An 18,504-nucleotide genomic window follows, 5' to 3' on the forward strand; every position below is an offset into this window, starting at 1 on the left:
TGTTTCAGTGGTTGGTCTCTTGCATGTGGTGCTTGTCATCCATACATACTTTGTTGTTTTATTTGCATATTGCGTAATGGGGTGGGGCAATGCAGGTTAATGTATACGTCATTTTGCAAAGTGTGCTAACATAATTAGCTCTAGTGGCAGCAGCTTCTTTTTATTTTTTTACTGTTTCATTGTAATTGTTTCTGTACATGTATTTGTTTATTAGCATAATTTAGTTTGTCTCTCTTGCAGTCATTTAGCTAAAATTGCCTGCTTACGATTTTTGTAAATTATCTGCTGTGATAAAATAATGACAAAATGATGAAAGCATAATTTACCTATTAAATACTTGAAGTATAATTTGCTCTTTGGTGGTGGAGAAGAAAGAATGTTAGAAAATATACAGGTGTAAATGTAGAGGAGGTTACTGGGCTTCTAGCGCTACCCTGAGCAGAAACAATGTTACACCCTCGCTACGAAAAAGCATCACTGCACTTTTTGTGTTGCCCTTTTTTGTGACGAGACCATAATAAGTATTAATAAGTGTTCTATATTAAAACATGGGTTAAAGTACCATGTATAGTATTAAGTAACTAGACATGTCTCAGACATATTAGGCTTTGGGGGATATTGCATTTTTTTGGACGCCGGACAGCAGTATTTAATTGTTCTATAGAACAAGAAAAGTGGCTGCGCTGTGTGTCAGCAGCTATATAAAATAGAGAGCACAACGTATAAAATGTAAAGAATTTATTCTCTTAATCAGTATAGTTATAAAACATGTAGGTTAATAATACACCTTTATCTGTCTCAGGTGATATAAAGGTTCAGCCGTGTGATAAAATGGCTATCCAATATATTAAATCCTAATTGTGCAATAGGGAGGGAACAGGAGAATTTGTAGATGTAGTTCCAGATCAATATAAACGTATACTACCTCTCCGGCAAGGGCTGGTATAAACTGGGCCGGGCGTCCCCGGCTAGTGAGTCCTGCGTTGCTTGATGTTCTGCACAGAGGAGAGGAGTATTGCGGTGCCCAGTGCCGAGCACCTCCCAATAAAAAGTGATGTATAATCGTCTCCTGTTCTCGTGATCGCTGGCTGGATTAATTCACCTTAATTACCTTTGATAAAGTCACGTGATCGTGACGAAACACGTCAGGACCCCGCCTTCCATACACCTTCCATACACCTGGTCCAGGTGAATTAATCCTGTGCAATCCACACAGCTTCTCTTCCATCCAGCTGACCGGCTGACTGCGGCAAGAAACCGCCTTTGACTCTCCGACAGCAGCTTGCTATCACCGCCAGCCAGCGATCACGAGAACAGGAGACGACCGCACATTTCCTCCTGGCGGCAGGTACTCAGCTTTGGGATACCCACCTTTCCGCTCCGCTGTACAATCACATTGTGCATCTCAGCAGCTTGCTTCATCGCCGGCTGGCGATCAGGAGTACAGGAGACGATCATACATCACTTTCTATTGGGAGGTGCTCGGCACTGGGCACCGCAACACTCCTCTCCTCTGTGCAGAACATCGGGCAACGCAGGACTCACTAGCCAGGGACGCCCGGCCAAGTTTATACCAGCCCTTGCCGGAGAGGTAGTATACGTTTATATTTATCTGGAACTACATCTACAAATTCTCCTGTTCCCTCCCTATTGCACAATTAGGATTTAATATATTGGATAGCCATTTTATCACACGGCTGAACCTTTATATCACCTGAGACAGATATAGGTGTATTATTAACCTACATGTTTTATAACTATACTGATTAAGAGAATACATTCTTTACATTTTATACGTTGTGCTCTCTATTTTATATAGCTGCTGACACACAGCGCAGCCACTTTTCTTGTTCTATAGTCTTCCAATCCATCTCACATAGTGGTGTGGCAAGCGCAGTGTCTCAGGAGCCTGTTGTACCTTAATTTGTTGGCTTTATTTAAATGATTGATTTGTTTGAGGCGCTGAACAAGTAGTTTCTTTTGTTGTTCCATTTAATTGTTCTGCAGTTGTGCACGAGTGATGTGGGCACCCATTACTTCTCATTCCCAAATGCACTGGGTCTAGACACGGAAAGCGGCTAACCCCATTCAAAGCATTGGGTCCACTTCTTAAATACAGTTTTGGCGCCCAGAAGCCGACATCTTGCCTCAGGAGGATGCAAGCAGAAATAATGGGTGTCCGCGGTATTCCCGCCCATCGGCACAAACAATTGAATTACTGCAGTCTCTTTAGAAAGGTTCTGCAGGCTCTGAAGACAGTTGAATTTGTCCTTTTACCAATGCATACAACACAGTAAGAACACTGGATACATATTACACTTTTATAATCACAAATAATAAGATATATACACTGGATAGATTAGACTACTTTATCTCCTGCCCTCATTACCATGTTATTGCTTCATTATTTGTTGCTGGAATATAAAGGTAAGTAGTTACAGTGTTAGCATTGTCATGTTTGAAATATTGGGATTTATGATATTTTCGGTAAATTCTCCATTTGCTCTTGAGAACAAGGGTGTTGATAATATCCAGCATATGGAGATCACAGCTGTGGGAAGACTAGGCTAATGCTCCACTAACTCGTAAATGTGTCTTCTGGAATTCACTGGATATTTGCAATAGAACGTAGAACAGTCTTGAATGAGCATACTAGTACGGTGTGTGTAGTATGTAATAATTTGTATAAAATCATTCATCACACATTACAGGTGGAACTCAGAAAATTTGAATTTCTCTGACGTCCTAGTGGATGCTGGGAACTCCGTAAGGACCATGGGGAATAGACGGGCTCCGCAGGAGACTGGGCACTCTAAGAAAGAATTAGGACTACTGGTGTGCACTGGCTCCTCCCTCTATGCCCCTCCTCCAGACCTCAGTTAGAATCTGTGCCCGGCTCGAGCTGGTTGCACACTAGGGGCTCTCCTGAGCTTCTAGTAAAGAAAGTATTTATTAGGTTTTTTATTTTCAGTGAGATCTGCTGGCAACAGACTCACTGCTACGAGGGACTTAGGGGAGAGAAGCGAACCTACCTGCTTGCAGCTAGCTTGGGCTTCTAGGCTACTGGACACCATTAGCTCCAGAGGGATCGAACACAGACCCAGCCTCGGTCGTCCGGAGCCGCGCCGCCGCCCCCCTTGCAGAGCCAGAAGCAAGAAGAACGTCCTGGAAATCGGCGGCTGAAGACTCCGGTCTTCATTAAGGTAGCGCACAGCACTGCAGCTGTGCGCCATTGCTCCCTATGCACACCACCAAAAAGGGGGCGGGGCTATCTCCCTCAGCACACTGGCGCCATTTCCTCTTCACAGCTCCGCTGGAAGACAGCTCCCCAGGCTCTCCCCTGCAGTTTCCAGGCTCAAAGGGTAAAAAAGAGAGGGGGGGCACTAAATTTAGGCGCAAAACTGTATTGTATAGCTGCTATAGGGAAAATCACTTTCTGTAATAGTGTAAATCCCTGTTTATATAGCGCTGTGGTGTGTGCTGGCATACTCTCTCTCTGTCTCCCCATGGACTTTGTGGGGTCCTGTCCTCAGTCAGAGCATTCCCTGGGTGTGTGCGGTGTGTCGGTACGGCTGTGTCGACATGTTTGATGAGGAGGCTTATCTGGAGGCGGAGCAGGTGCCGATAAATGTGATGTCACCCCCTGCGGGGTCGACACCAGAGTGGATGGATATGTGGAAGGTATTAACCGACAGTGTCAACTCCTTACATAAAAGGTTCGATGACATAACAGCTGTGGGACAGCCGGCTTCTCAGCCAGTGCCTGCCCAGGCGTCTCAAAGGCCATCAGGGGCTCAAAAACGCCCGCTACCTCAGATGGCAGACACAGATGTTGACACGGAGTCTGACTCCAGTGTCGACGACGAGACAAATGTACATTCCACTAGGGCCATCCGTTGCATGATTACGGCAATGAAAAATGTGTTGCACATTTCTGACATTAACCCAGGAACCACTAAAAAGGGTATTATGTTTGGGGAGAAAAAGCAACCAGTGGTTTTTCCCCCATCAGATGAGTTAATTGAAGTGTGTGAAGAAGCGTGGGCTTCCCCTGATAAAAAACTAGTGATTTCTGAAAAGTTACTAATGGCGTACCCTTTCCCGCCAGAGGACAGGGTACGTTGGGAGACATCCCCGAGGGTGGATAAAGCGCTCACACGCTTGTCAAAAAAAGTGGCACTACCGTCTCAGGATACGGCCGCCTTAAAGGAGCCTGCGGATAGAAAGCAGGAGGCTATCCTGAAGTCTGTATATACACACTCAGGTACTATACTGAGACCTGCTATTGCTTCAGCATGGATGTGCAGTGCTGCAGCAGCGTGGTCTGATTCCCTGTCTGATAACATTGATTCCCTTGACAGGGACACTATATTGCTAACCATAGAGCATATTAAAGACGTAGGGCCATATTCAATTAGCAGTGATAACGGACTTTTCACGTGAAAAGTCCGGTTTTCGGGTGAAAAACCGGACTTTTCACGTGAAATGCAATTACAGCCTATTCAATTATCCTGGAAAATTTATCGGTGATCATGTTTTCACTAATTTCACTTCACCTTCTCTGAAGCAGGTGAAAAGTTGGGAAAAGTCACTATTTTAAGGTAAAAATGTTTGGATATGGTACAGAACTCCTGGGACACCCCCCTTTATGACTAATTAGGCACGTTGAAGTTTTTAATTATTTTTAATTGGCCAATAATGACATGTCATTTTTGGGGTGAAAAAGTAAAAAGTGATGGAAATTGGGGTTCAAGGTATGGGACAGGTATATTGGGGTGCTTTATGAGTGGGACAGGTGTTTTTTAGGCTTGCAGATGGGAGTAATCGGTCTGTTTCCACTTTTTTTTTTAAAGTACCCTAAAATGACCCAAATATATACTTATACCCATTTTCATGTACCCCAAATTTAGTGAGAGCATTTATTTTGCTCAAAAAAACTTGCTTTCTATCATTTTTTTGCATTTTATAATAAATGCATATAACCGCCATTTCACACAATTTAAGTCCCCAAAAACTCTCTAATGTGATCTCTAACACACTTCTCTTCTGTTTTCCTATGTTAGTTTAGAATTTTTTGGGGTACAGGCTGATTTCCCCATTTTCACCTGCACTTTTCACTGCAAGAATTTTCACGTGAAACCCGGTCGGAATTGAATAGGTCGAAAAATGGAGCGTTTTCGCAGCAATTTTCGGCCGTTTGCCGCGAAAAATTGCAGCGAATTTGCGGATAATTGAATACCCAAAGTAGTCTTATATATGAGAGATGCACAGAGGGATATTTGCCGGCTGGCATCTAGAATAAATGCAATGTCCATTTCTGCCAGGAGAGTATTATGGACTCGGCAGTGGACAGGTGATGCGGATTCTAAAAGGCACATGGAGGTTTTGCCTTACAAGGGTGAGGAATTGTTTGGGGATGGTCTCTCGGACCTCTTTTCCACAGCGACAGCTGGGAAGTCGACATTTTTACCTCAGGTTCCCTCACAGCCTAAGAAAGCACCGTATTATCAGGTACAGTCCTTTCGGCCCCAGAAAGGCAAGCGGGTTAAAGGCGCGTCCTTTCTGCCCAGAGGCAGGGGTAGAGGGAAAAAGCTGCACCATACAGCCAGTTCCCAAGAACAAAAATCCTCCCCTGCTTCCACTAAATCCACCGCATGACGCTGGGGCTCCACTGGTGGAGCCAGGTGCGGTGGGGGCCCGTCTCCGGAACTTCAGCGACCGGTAGGTTCGCTCACAGGTGGATCCCTGGGTTCTACAAGTGGTATCTCAGGGATACAAGCTGGAATTCGAGACGTCTCCCCCTCGCCGTTACCTCAAATCAGCCTTGCCAGCCAATCCCCCGGACAGGGAGGTAGTGCTGGCGGCAATTCACAAGCTGTACCTCCAGCAGGTGATAATAAAAGTTCCCCTCCTTCAACAGGGACGGGGTTACTATTCCACAATGTTTGTGGTACCGAAACAAGACGGTTCGGTGAGACCCATACTAAATTTGAAATCCTTGAACACTTATATAAGGAGGTTCAAGTTCAAAATGGAATCGCTCAGGGCGGTTATTGCAAGCCTGGAAGAAGGGCATTACATGGTATCACTGGACATCAAGGATGCTTACCTGCATGTCCCCATTTACCCACCTCACCAGGTGTACCTCCGTTTTGTGGTACAAGACTGCCATTACCAATTCCAGACGTTGCCGTTTGGTCTGTCCACGGCACCGAGGGTATTTACCAAAGTAATGGCCGAAATGATGATACTCCTTCGAAAGATGGGAGTTATAATTATCCCATACTTGGACGATCTCCTTATAAAGGCGAGGTCCAGGGAGCAGTTGTTGGTCGGAGTAGCACTATCTCAGGAAGTGCTACAACAGCACGGCTGGATTCTGAATATTCCAAAGTCGCAGCTGGTTCCTACGACGCGTCTGCTGTTCCTGGGTATGATTCTGGACACAGAACAGAAGAAGGTGTTTCTCCCGGAGGAGAAGGCCAAGGAGTTCTCATCTCTGGTCAGAGACCTCCTGAAACCAAAACAGGTGTCGGTGCATCACTGCACGTGAGTCCTGGGAAAGATGGTAGCTTCTTACGAGGCAATTCCATTCGGCAGGTTCCATGCAAGGATCTTTCAGTGGGATCTGTTAGACAAGTGGTCCGGATCGCATCTTCAGATGCATCGGCTGATCACCCTGTCCCCGAGGGCCAGGGTGTCTCTGCTGTGGTGGCTGCAGAGTGCTCATCTTCTAGAGGGCCGCAGATTCGGCATACAGGACTGGGTCCTGGTGACCACGGATGCAAGCCTCCGAGGTTGGGGGGGAGTCACTCAGGGAAGAAACTTCCAAGGACAATGGTCGAGTCAGGAAGCTTCCCTACACATAAATATTCTGGAACTAAGGGCCATTTACAATGCCCTAAGTCAGGCAAGACCCCTGCTTCAAAACCAGCCGGTGCTGATTCAGTCAGACAACATCACGGCGGTCGCCCATGTAAACCGACAGGGCGGCACAAGAAGCAGGATGGCGATGGCAGAAGCCACAAGGATTCTCCGATGGGCGGAAAATCACGTGATAGCACTGTCAGCAGTGTTCATTCTGGGAGTGGACAACTGGGAAGCAGACTTCCTCAGCAGGCACGACCTCCACCCGGGAGAGTGGGGACTTCATCCAGAAGTCTTCCAACTGATTGTAAACCGTTGGGAAAGGCCACAGGTGGACATGATGGCGTCCTGCCTCAACAAAAAGCTAAAAAGATATTGCGCCAGGTCAAGGGACCCTCAGGCGATAGCTGTGGACGCTCTAGTGACACTGTGGGTGTACCAGTCGGTTTATGTGTTCCCTCCTCTTCCTCTCATACCAAAGGTGCTGAGGATAATAAGAAAGAGAGGAGTAAGAACTATACTCATCGTTCCGGATTGGCCAAGAAGGACTTGGTACCTGGAACTGCAAGAAATGATCTCAGGGGACCCTTGGCCTCTGCCTCTCAGACAGGACCTGCTACAGCAGGGGCCCTGTCTGTTCCAAGACTTACCGCGGCTGCGTTTGACGGCATGGCGGTTGAACGCCGGATCCTGATGGAAAAGGGCATTCCGGTTGAAGTCATTCCTACGCTGATAAAAGCTAGGAAAGATGTGACAGCAAAGCATTATCACCGCATATGGCGAAAATATGTTGCTTGGTGTGAGGCTTTGAAAGCCCCCACAGAAGAATTTCAGCTGGGTCGATTTCTGCACTTCCTACAGTCAGGAGTGACTATGGGCCTAAAATTGGGTTCCATTAAAGTCCAGATTTCGGCCCTGTCTATTTTCTTTCAAAAAGAACTGGCTTCACTGCCTGAAGTTCAGACGTTTGTTAAGGGAGTGCTGCATATTCAGCCCCCTTTTGTGCCCCCAGTGGCACCTTGGGATCTCAACGTTGTGTTGGATTTCCTAAACTCACATTGGTTTGAGCCACTTCAGACCGTGGAATTAAAATATCTCACGTGGAAAGTGGTCATGCTTTTGGCCTTGGCTTCGGCTAGGCGGGTGTCAGAATTGGCGGCTTTGTCCTGTAAAAGCCCCTATCTGATCTTCCATATGGACAGAGCAGAATTGAGGACGCGTCCCCAATTCCTCCCTAAGGTGGTATCAGCGTTTCATTTGAACCAACCTATTGTGGTGCCTGCGGCTACTCGGGACTTGGAGGCCTCCAAGTTGCTGGACGTAGTCCGGGCCCTGAAAATCTATGTTTCCAGGACGGCTAGAGTCAGAAAGACTGACTCGCTGTTTATCCTGCATGCACCCAACAAGCTGGGTGCTCCTGCTTCTAAGCAGACTATTGCTCGCTGGATCTGCTCCACGATTCAACTTGCACATTCTGCGGCTGGACTGCCGCATCCTAAATCAGTAAAGGCCCATTCCACGAGGAAGGTGGGCTCTTCTTGGGCGGCTGCCCGAGGGGTCTCGGCTTTACAACTTTGCCGAGCTGCTACCTGGTCGGAATCAAACACGTTTGCAAAATTCTACAAGTTTGATACCCTGGCTGAGGAGGACCTTGAGTTTGCTCATTCGGTGCTGCAGAGTCATCCGCACTCTCCCGCCCGTTTGGGAGCTTTGGTATAATCCCCATGGTCCTTACGGAGTTCCCAGCATCCACTAGGACGTTAGAGAAAATAAGAATTTACCCACCGGTAATTCTATTTCTCGTAGTCCGTAGTGGATGCTGGGCGCCCATCCCAAGTGCGGATTGTCTGCAATACTTGTATATAGTTATTGCCTAACTAAAGGGTTATTGTTATGAGCCATCTGTTAGTGAGGCTCAGTTGTTATTCATACTGTTAACTGGGTATAGTATCACGAGTTGTACGGTGTGATTGGTGTGGCTGGTATGAGTCTTACCCGGGATTCCAAATCCTTTCCTTGTTGTGTCAGCTCTTCCGGGCACAGTTTCCCTAACTGAGGTCTGGAGGAGGGGCATAGAGGGAGGAGCCAGTGCACACCAGTAGTCCTAATTCTTTCTTAGAGTGCCCAGTCTCCTGCGGAGCCCGTCTATTCCCCATGGTCCTTACAGAGTTCCCAGCATCCACTACGGACTACGAGAAATAGAATTACCGGTGAGTAAATTCTTATTTTCTGCTGCGGGGTACACTGGGCTCCACAAGGATTAACACCGGGGTGTAGAGTAGGATCTTGATCCGAGGCCCCAACAGGCTCAAAGCTTTGACTGTTCTTAAGATGCACAGCGCCGCCTCCTCTATAACCCAGCCTCCGTGCACAGAAGCTCAGTTTGTAAATTGGTGCCATGCAGTAAGCAGGCAATCAACAGGGGGGCTGCTCCCGCAGCCCATATTATAGCTTAATTTCTGAAGAAAGAAGAAATTTGAAGACTTCACGGGCTGCAGCTTTAATGTATGTCAGATAGACATTCTCTGCTGCAGCTCCATCACTACCCCAGCGGCGCTGTATACTCCCGCGCCCTGGTTGACGGGGAACTACAGCTGAGGCTCCGGTGTCCTTCCTCGTCAGTCACACACACTCGCCGCTGCCCTCCGGGATCGCGTGTCCGCAGGTACAAGGGGAGGTAAGGGGTCTCCTTGGCCAGCTATTATCGCGATCAGGCGTGGGCGTGGGAGGCGGGCGGCGCGCGCTGGCGTGGACACAGTAAAGGGCAGCCGTTCCACTAGTTACTCGTTTTTATACAGCCCACAGTGCCCGGTGGGGAAGCCAGCAGGGGGATAAGGCCTATCCTGTAGCTCCTCCCCCAGCCCCAGGGCACCATTTGGGTAAATGTTCCCGCCCTGGAGCTGCATATCTCTCCCTCACTCCCTGTCAGCCGTCATCACTCTTAGCTGTGCTGTTCCTGGGACTGCTGGGGCAAATCCTCCTCTGTAAAGTCGCCAGCGCTGTGCATTTTACAGGACACTTAAGTATTCTACCTGTCAAGGGACAGTGTTAGTTAAGAAAGAGTGCAAACATTCAGGGTTGTGTGGTATAAACTCCCTGTGATATACATCCAGTATCTACTGTGTTTTGTTATATCTACTGTTTACATATATATATCTATACTGAGGGGTGTGGTATGGTATGCCGGCGGTCGGGCTCCCGGCGACCAGCATACCGGCGCCGGGAGCCCGACCGCCGGCTTACCGACAGTGTGGCGAGCGCAAATGAGCCCCTTGCGCGCGCCACGCTATTTTATTCTCCCCCCTGGGATGTCGTGGACCCCCACGAGGGAGAATAAGTGTCGGTATGCCAGCTGTCGGGATTCCGGCGCCTGTAAACTGTGCGCCGGGATCCCGTCAGCCGGCATACTGAAGACCACTTTGTATTGCTAGTCCAGTTCAGTTTTATGGTTTGGTATAATTCCTGCATGGTACGCTTGTGACTATATATGTGTATGTGCATGTAGTTGCTGCGTGGCTGCCATCTCGGGTATTTCACTCGGCTTGCTACTCCTATATTCTGTAACCTGAGGAGGCTAAGTGTGTCAGGTTTCTGAATTATATAGGTATTTCACAAGATATACTTGCTGTGTATTTTTCTTTGTGATTTATCTTGGATTCCCGGTTTGTGCTGACAAGAAAGTCACACTACATTGGGAGTTCTTGCTAGGTATATCGCTTTTAAGATTGTACCAGGTTGCCTGCTATTGTGCTTATCATTATGTCGGCTACACGAAGCAACTGAACTGGGGCTTCTCCGACATTGCGTGGTGGTGATGCTGCAGTCACTTTTGAGGAAAACATGGCAGCAGAGAGGTCAGGTTCAGGTGGTTCCTTATACCCCAGTGGATCTGTAGCACCGGGGGTGACTAATGACCCACCTTGGGCTACCTTCTCCATGTTGTTAAATATGCTGGTAACTAAACTTACGCCCCCTGTGGGACCTCCTATGCCAGTGCAGCAATTTATGGTCCCTACAGTCAATCTGCCCTGGGTGGATCAAATCTCAACACAGTTACAGCACTTGAACTGCTCGCTGACTAAAAAGAAGTCTCGCTCTCACCCACCTAAGACTAAGACGTCTTCTAAACGGGCCGCTACATCCTCACAATCCATCGCTGTCCCAGACACTGCCTCTGAGGAGGAGGGTCCATTCACTGACCCCCACAGACACTGACTCTGATGCTTCTGATGGGGAAGGAAAGTCACTGGTGTATGTCCCTGATTTAATTGAGGCTATCAGGCTCATTCTTCAGGTCTCTGATGAACCTGATCTGGCGGCTGTCTCTAAAAATCCGGACAGATTTAAACGTAAGAAGGTGGTTAAACAAGTTTTACCTCATTCTCAACACCTGGCTGACATACGTCAGGAATCATGGGAAAATCCGGGAACAAAATTCACACTGCATAAGAGACTGTTGGCTATCCTCTCTCTGCGAAGCTATGTAAAAATTGTGAAACTCCTCCGCCTGTAGATTCTCATGTTACACGCATGGTAGTTTCCTCAGCTCTGCCAATAACTACCGTCACCTTTCTGAAGGAACCGACGGATAGACGTGTGGAGGGTTGTTTGAAAGCGATTTACCCCCTAACGGGGGCTGTGCATAGGCAACCATTGCAGCAACATGGGCTGCTGAAGCTGTTGAGGCGTGGGCTCAGGAGCTTGAGGCGGAGCTGCCTTCCAACACTTCAGAGCATGCTCGATAATGTCTCTCATATATTGCCACGGCTTCTCTGTACCTTAAGGAGGCGGCTTTCCGATGCCGGGGTGCTGGCGGCCAAGGCTACCACTACATCCGTCTTGGCTTGACGTATCCTTTGGTTGAGATCCTGGTCGGTGGATATGGATTCCAAGAAAACCCTGGCGGTGCTTCCTTTCAAGGGAGACATTCTTTTTGGCGAAGACCTAAATAAGATTGTGGCTGATCTGGCTACTGCTATAAAACAGCTTGCCTACCTAGTACGGCTCCTTCCGCACAGAAGGCTAAAAGTACTTTCCCTCGGCCCTTTAGTCCTCCAGGTAAAGCAAAAGGTCAGGCGTACCCAAAGCAATATCGTGCTTCCAAACCTGCCAAGCCCAGACCAAAGCGGGCCTGGGCTGCCCGTCAGCCTGCTTCCAAAACCCAGGGTGGAGGGCCGGCTTCTAGGTTTTGCCCAGGAATGTTGAAGACCACTTCCGATGCCTGGGTAAAGGAAGTCGTCGCTCGAGGCTACGCCGTACCCTTGAGGAACCGTCCCCCTCATCGATTTTGCCTGACAGTGGTACCTTTGGACCAGGTGAAGGCAAACACTCTGCATTCGGTGGTACATTCCCTCTTGACCACAGGAGTGGTAATATAAGTACCTCTGGCTCAGAGAGGCAAGGTGTACTATTCTCCGCTGTTTCTAGTCCCGAAACCGAACGAGCCCTCGTGGCCCATTCTCAATCTGAAGTCCTTGAACAAGTTTGTGCGGGTCTCCAAGTTTCGTATAGAAACTCTGCACTCTATTGTTCTGGCCTTGGTGCCTGGGGACTATATGGTCTCCCTGGACATACAGGATGCCTACCTGCATATTCCTATTGCAGTGTTTTATCAGCAGTACCTGAGGTTTGCGGTGGGCAACCTTCATTACCAATTTTGGGCGTTACCCTTTGGTTTGACAACGGCTCCGCGAGTTTTCATCAAGGTCATGGCGGTAATGACGGCTGTACTTTGCCGCCAAAGGGTCAGGATCCTACCGTACTTGGACGATTTGTTGATCCTGGCAAATTCCCCAGAACTTCTCCTGTGTCATCTAGATCTGACGGTCCAGTTTATGAAAGCCCACGGGTGGCTAATCAACTGGAAGAAATCTTCCCTGTTTCCTGCTCAGAGCATGGTGCACCTGGGAGCGGTATTAGACACTCACAACCAGCGGTTGTTCTTGTCTCAGGAGAAAGTCCTGAAGCTTCAGGACAGGATTCGATGCTTCCTATCTTGATCGCAAGTGTCGATACAATCGGGAATGCAAGTGCTAGGTCTCATGGTGTTGGCTTTCTACATGGTGGAGTATGCTCAATTCCATTCTCGCCCACTGCAGAAGTTAATTCTGACCAAGTGGGACGGCCTGCCTCACCGGGTCAGATCTCACATGATCTCCCTGTCTCCGGAGGTCCGCCTGTCACTGAGCTGGTGGCTTCAGGACCATCGATTGAGTAGGGGCCGTCCCTTCTGGATATCCAACTGGGTCCTGCTGACGACAGATGCCAGTCTGAGAGGTTGGGGCGCGGTGTTGGAACAACACTCCCTTCAGGTTCGGTTGACCGAGGAGGAGTCTCTACTCCCGATAAACATTCTGGAATTGCGGGCAGTGTTCAATGCACTAAACCTGGCCCAGCATTTGATACGTAACAGACCTGTTCAAGTACAATCGGACAACGCCACCATGGTGGCATACATCAATCATCAAGGCGGCACTCGGAGCCGCATGGCAATGAGGGAAGTATCACGGATTCTTCAATGGGCAGAACGCTATCTGCCGGCCATATCCGCAGTGTTCATTCCGGGGGTCCTAAACTGGGAAGCAGACTTTCTCAGTCGTCACGATGTACACGCTGGAGAGTGGACCCTCCATCCAGAGGTATTTTAACTTCTTGTGGACATGTGGGGCCTTCCAGATGTGGACCTGATGGCGTCTCGACACAATCACAAGGTTCCGGTCTTCGGAGCACGGACTAGGGATCCTCAAGCAGCGTTCGTGTACACTCTGGCAATTCCATGGAACTTTCGGTTGCCGTACGTGTTCCCTCCGGTGTCACTCCTGCCCAGAGTAATACGGAAGTTCAAACAAGAAGGAGGAATCCTACTTCTGTTCGCTCCAGCGTGGCCCAGACGGCACTGGTTCTCCGGTCTACAGGGCCTCTCGCTAGATCGTCCTCTTCTACTTCCACAACAACCAGACCTCCTCGTTCAGGGCCCTTGTGTCAACCAGGACTTGGCCCGTCTGGCTTTGACGGTGTGGCTCTTGAAGCTTCCGTCTTGAGGGCCAAGGGTTTTTCTGAGGCGGTCGTTCAAAGTATGTTGAAGGGCCGAAAGATGGCTTCTGCTCGGATTTACCATAGGGTCTGGAATGCTTACTTTACTTGGTGCACGTCTCACAATCATGACGTTTTCAAGTTTAGTACGGCCAAGCTTTTGGCTTTCCTACAACAGGGCCTGGATTTAGGCCTTCGTCTGGCCTCCCTCAGGGTTCACGTTTCTGCCTTGTCTGTTTGGTTTCAGAGAAAGATTGCTGCCCTACCTGATGTTCATACCTTCACTCAGGGCATGTTGCGGATTCAGCCTCCTTATATGCCACCTGTGGCCCCTTGGGATCTGTCTGTGGTTCTGGAGGCCTTGCAAGAGTCTCCGTTTGAACCTCTTGCGTCTGCAGACCTTAAGTGGCTTTCCCTTAAGGTTTTGTTTTTGCTGGCTATCGCTTCAGCTAGAAGGGTCTCGGACTTGGGTGCCTTATCCTGTAAGTCCCCCTATCTGATTTTTCACCGTGACCGGGCGGTTCTTAGAACGCGTCCGGGTTATTTACCTAAGGTGGTGTCTTCCTTCCACCTTTAATCAAGAAATTGTGGTTCCGGCCTTTAATTCTCATGAGGTGTCTTCCAAAGAACGATCTTTGGATGTGGTACGGGCTCTCCGTATCTATGTGAAGAGAACCTCCTCCATTCGGAATTCTGATTCTCATTTTGTCTTGTTTGGTTTTCACAAACGTGGCTGGCCTGCTAACAAGCAGACCTTGGCCAGATGGATTAGAATGGTGATTGCACATGCTTATGTACAGGCTGGTCTTCCAGCTCCTGCTACCATCAAAGCCCATTCTACTCGGTCTGTTGGACCTTCTTGGGCGGTCCGCCGTGGTGCGACCCTTGAACACTTGTGTAAGGCGGCTACATGGTCCTCAGTGAAGACGTTCATAAGGTTCTATGCCTTCGATTCTTCTGCCTCCTAGGATGCTTCCTTTGGACGCCGGGTTCTTGTGCCCGCTACAGTGCGTCCCCTCCCATAAAGAACTGCTTTAGGACATCCCCGATGTTAATCCTTGTGGATCCCAGTGTACCCCGCAGCAGAAAACGAGATTTATGGTAAGAACTTACCGTTGTTAAATCTTTTTCTGCGAGGTACACTGGGCTTCACAAGGCGCCCACTCTGACGCGCTTAGCTTCTTTGGGTTGGTATGGCATTAGCCGCTGGCACCTTCTCTTGTGGGGTGTGTGTGGTGTATTTGGCTACGAGCGATTGTCGTCTCTGGTACCTGCTACTGCATTGGGCTGGTTAACGAAACTGAGCTCCTGTGCACGGAGGCGGGGTTATAGAGGAGGCGGCGCTGTGCATCTTGGGAACAGTCAAAGCTTTGAGCCTGTTGGTGCTTCGGATCAAGATCCTACTCTACACCCCGATGTTAATCCTTGTGGAGCCCAGTGTACCTCGCAGAAAGAGATTTAAAAACGGTAAGTTCTTACCATAAATCTCGTTATTGTGCAAAAGTTCATTTATTTCAGTAATTTAACTAAAAGGTGAAACTAATATATTATATAGACTCATTACATGCAAAGTGAGATATTTCAATCCTTTATTTGTTATCATTTTTGATAATTGCTGCTTACAGCTTATGAAAAACCCAAATCCAAAATCTCAGAAAATTAGAATATTACATAAAATCAATAAAAAAAAAGGATTTTAAATACAGAAATGATGGCCCTCTGAAAAGTATAATCATGCATATGTACTCATTACTTGGTTTTGGCCCCTTTTGCATGAATTACTGCCTCAATGCGGTGTGGCATGGATTCTATCAGCTTGTGTCACTGCTGAGATGTTATGGAAGACCAGGATGCTTCAATAGCGGCCTTCAGCTCTTCTGCATTGCTCGGTCTCATGTCTCTTATCTTTCTCTTGGCAATGCCCTATAGATTCTCTGTGGTGTTCAGGTCAGGCGTGTTTGCTGTCCAATCCAGCACAGTAATCCCACAGTCACTGAACCAGGTTTTGATACTTTTGGCAATGTGGGAAGGTGCCAAGTCCTGCTGGAAAATTAAGTCGGCATCTCCTTAAAGCTTGTCTGCTGAAGAAAGCATGAAGTGCTCTAAAATGTCCTGGTAGACAGCTGCGTTGACTCTGGGCTTAATAAAGCACAGTGGAGCAACACCAGCAGATGACATGGCTCCCCAAATCAACACAGACTGTGGAAACTTCACACTGGTCTTCAAGCATCTTGGATTGTGTGGCTCTCCATTCTTCCTCTATACTCTGGGACCTTGGTTTCCAAATGAGATGCAAAATTTGCTCTCATCAGGATAGAGGACTTTTTGACCACTGAGCAACGGATCAGTTCTTTTTTTCTTTAGCCCAGTTTAGACGCTTCTGATGTTTGTTGTTCAGGAGTGGCTTGACAAAAGGAATACGACATTTGAAGCCCATGTCCAGGATCCATGTGTGTGTTGTAGTTCTTGATGCACTGACTCCAGCCTCAGTCCACTCCTTGTGAAGCTCCCCCACACTTTTGAATGGCCTTTTCCTGACAATCCTCTCCAGACTGATGTCATTCCTGTGCATATTGTAAGGAAGGAGGAAATACACATTTCTTCTTCAGGTTCCTTAGGGCTCCGCAGGGGGCATGGGGTGGTGAGGACCGGGCACCAAACAGTTAAACCTTTAGGTATACCAAGATGCTCCGGTCCTTCCCACATATATACGCTGGCCACAGCTCAGGCTCTCAAGTTTCGTTTTGGTGCTGGCAGGAGGCAGTTCACCATTTATTAAAGCAGCCTAAGCTTTATTTTGTTTTATTTGATTTCTTTTTTTACTTCTAGAACGAAGCAGCAACACTTAAGCAGTCCTCTGTACACCAGTGCTGCTGCTCCATAACCCCCACCTGAGGGCTTAACGATTATAGCTCCATGGGAGGACCCCGTTCTGCAGCTGGTACAGAGGGGTACAGGTAAGGCGGGTTCCGGCGTCTTTTGCACAGTTCTACCTCTGGTCTCAGGAGACGATTGGAGGTGCTGGCATGGGCACCGGTTCGTCCAGGACTCCACTGGGCAACCAGGGCTCACTATACTGGCGCAGGTGTTCCTTTCATAGAGGCAAGGGAACCTGTGGTTGATGTCAGCATAGGGGAGGTCAGCCCTCTCCCGGCAGCCCCTCCCCCAGCTCAGGGCACCATTCCACTGCGGTCTTCCCACCTCTGAGCTGTTCTTCCTCCCCCTCAGTGACGTACTACAACCATTTTCACTCTGCAGCTACAAGTCTCCAGGAACGCTGGGTCCACTTTGCCTGTATACCTCTTCTAGGAGCCAGGTTATACAGCGCTATATCCTACCAGCCACTGCGGTCTGTGTAGTTGATTTAGAGCCCATTGCAGTTATTTATATTGTATTCTACATTGTCTGTGACTTGTGCTAGATCTGCTGGCTGATATTTTTCTCCTGTCAGTTTATACCTTTCCCTTTTGCTTCTCTAAAACCATAAGAACCGGTCTATAGGCGTTTTTCATACTTCATAGCTTACAGTGAGGGTGATTCAGACCTGATCGCTGGGCTGCTCAAATTGTTGTCCTGCGTTCAGATAGTCGCCACCCAAGGGGAGTGTATATTCACCATGCGTGTGTGCGATTGCATGTGTACGCCGAGCTGCTAAAAATACCTCAGTCAGCGGACAGCTGCAAATCCGTTTGCACCTCACTTACCATTGAATGATTTTTCTACTGTGTGTAGTCTGTGCGCAGCCCAGGACTTTCTCCTCCAGTGCGATGAGAACAGGCTCATCTGGGTCGGAGCTGATGTCGCTTACCCTCCCTGAAAACGCTTGGGCACGCTTGCGTTTGCCCTGACACTACCAGAAAACGGTCAGTTACTACCCACAAACTGCCTCTTTCTGTCAATCACCATGCAAATGGCTGTGCAATTGCATTTTTCGCACCAGCCTGTCGCTGACTGGCAATAACTGTTTGGTGACGCGCGTGCGCATTGCGGTGCATGCGCAGTCTATTGCTGATCGCCTGCTTTGCAAAAAGGCATGGCAATGATCAGGTCTGAATCACCCCCAGTGTTTGTGAAGGCTCTTACAGTACTGTCATTGTTGCACAATGCCTAGTGCCATATTGCGTTATACCATTCTTGCAGGTATGACTAGCAAGGGCAAGGCTCACAAGGAGGCTGCTGCTTATGTGCTGGTCTCATGTAAGTCCTGTTCAGCAGGATTTTCCCCTCAAGATATTGTACAGGATGGTTTATGTGCATCTTGCTATATCCCACCTACCCAGCCAGTCCCTCCAGCTCCTGTGCAAGATTTCTCCTGGGCTTCCTTTTCACTGATACTGGCACAGACAGCTGATCGCCTGGCAACCCCTGCAGTGACACCCCCTACAATGACTCCCCCTATGGGATTCCCTCAGCAGATGCACCCTGCTATTCCATCACAGCTAAGATCTCCTTGGGTGGACATACTCTCTACCTCAGTACAAAGTTTAGCTACTACTTCTACTGCCTTTCAATAGATGTTGCAGGGTGATAGACCTATGCCCACTAAAGCCACTAGGCATGCTGTGCCATCATCACAGTATATGTAGCTTTCAGTTTTTGAGGCGT

General features: G+C 48.4%; 1 protein-coding gene across 6 annotated transcripts in view; it reads left to right on the top strand.

The window, feature by feature from the left end:
- SMARCA2 (SWI/SNF related, matrix associated, actin dependent regulator of chromatin, subfamily a, member 2) overlaps window positions 1–18,504 on the top strand; it is a 631,684-nt gene that overhangs the window by 398,137 nt on the left and 215,043 nt on the right. The gene's annotated exons all lie outside the window — the stretch shown is intronic.

The sequence above is a fragment of the Pseudophryne corroboree genome, chromosome 1, assembly GCF_028390025.1.
Source record: "Pseudophryne corroboree isolate aPseCor3 chromosome 1, aPseCor3.hap2, whole genome shotgun sequence".
In the NCBI taxonomy this organism is placed as follows: Eukaryota; Metazoa; Chordata; class Amphibia; order Anura; family Myobatrachidae; genus Pseudophryne; species Pseudophryne corroboree.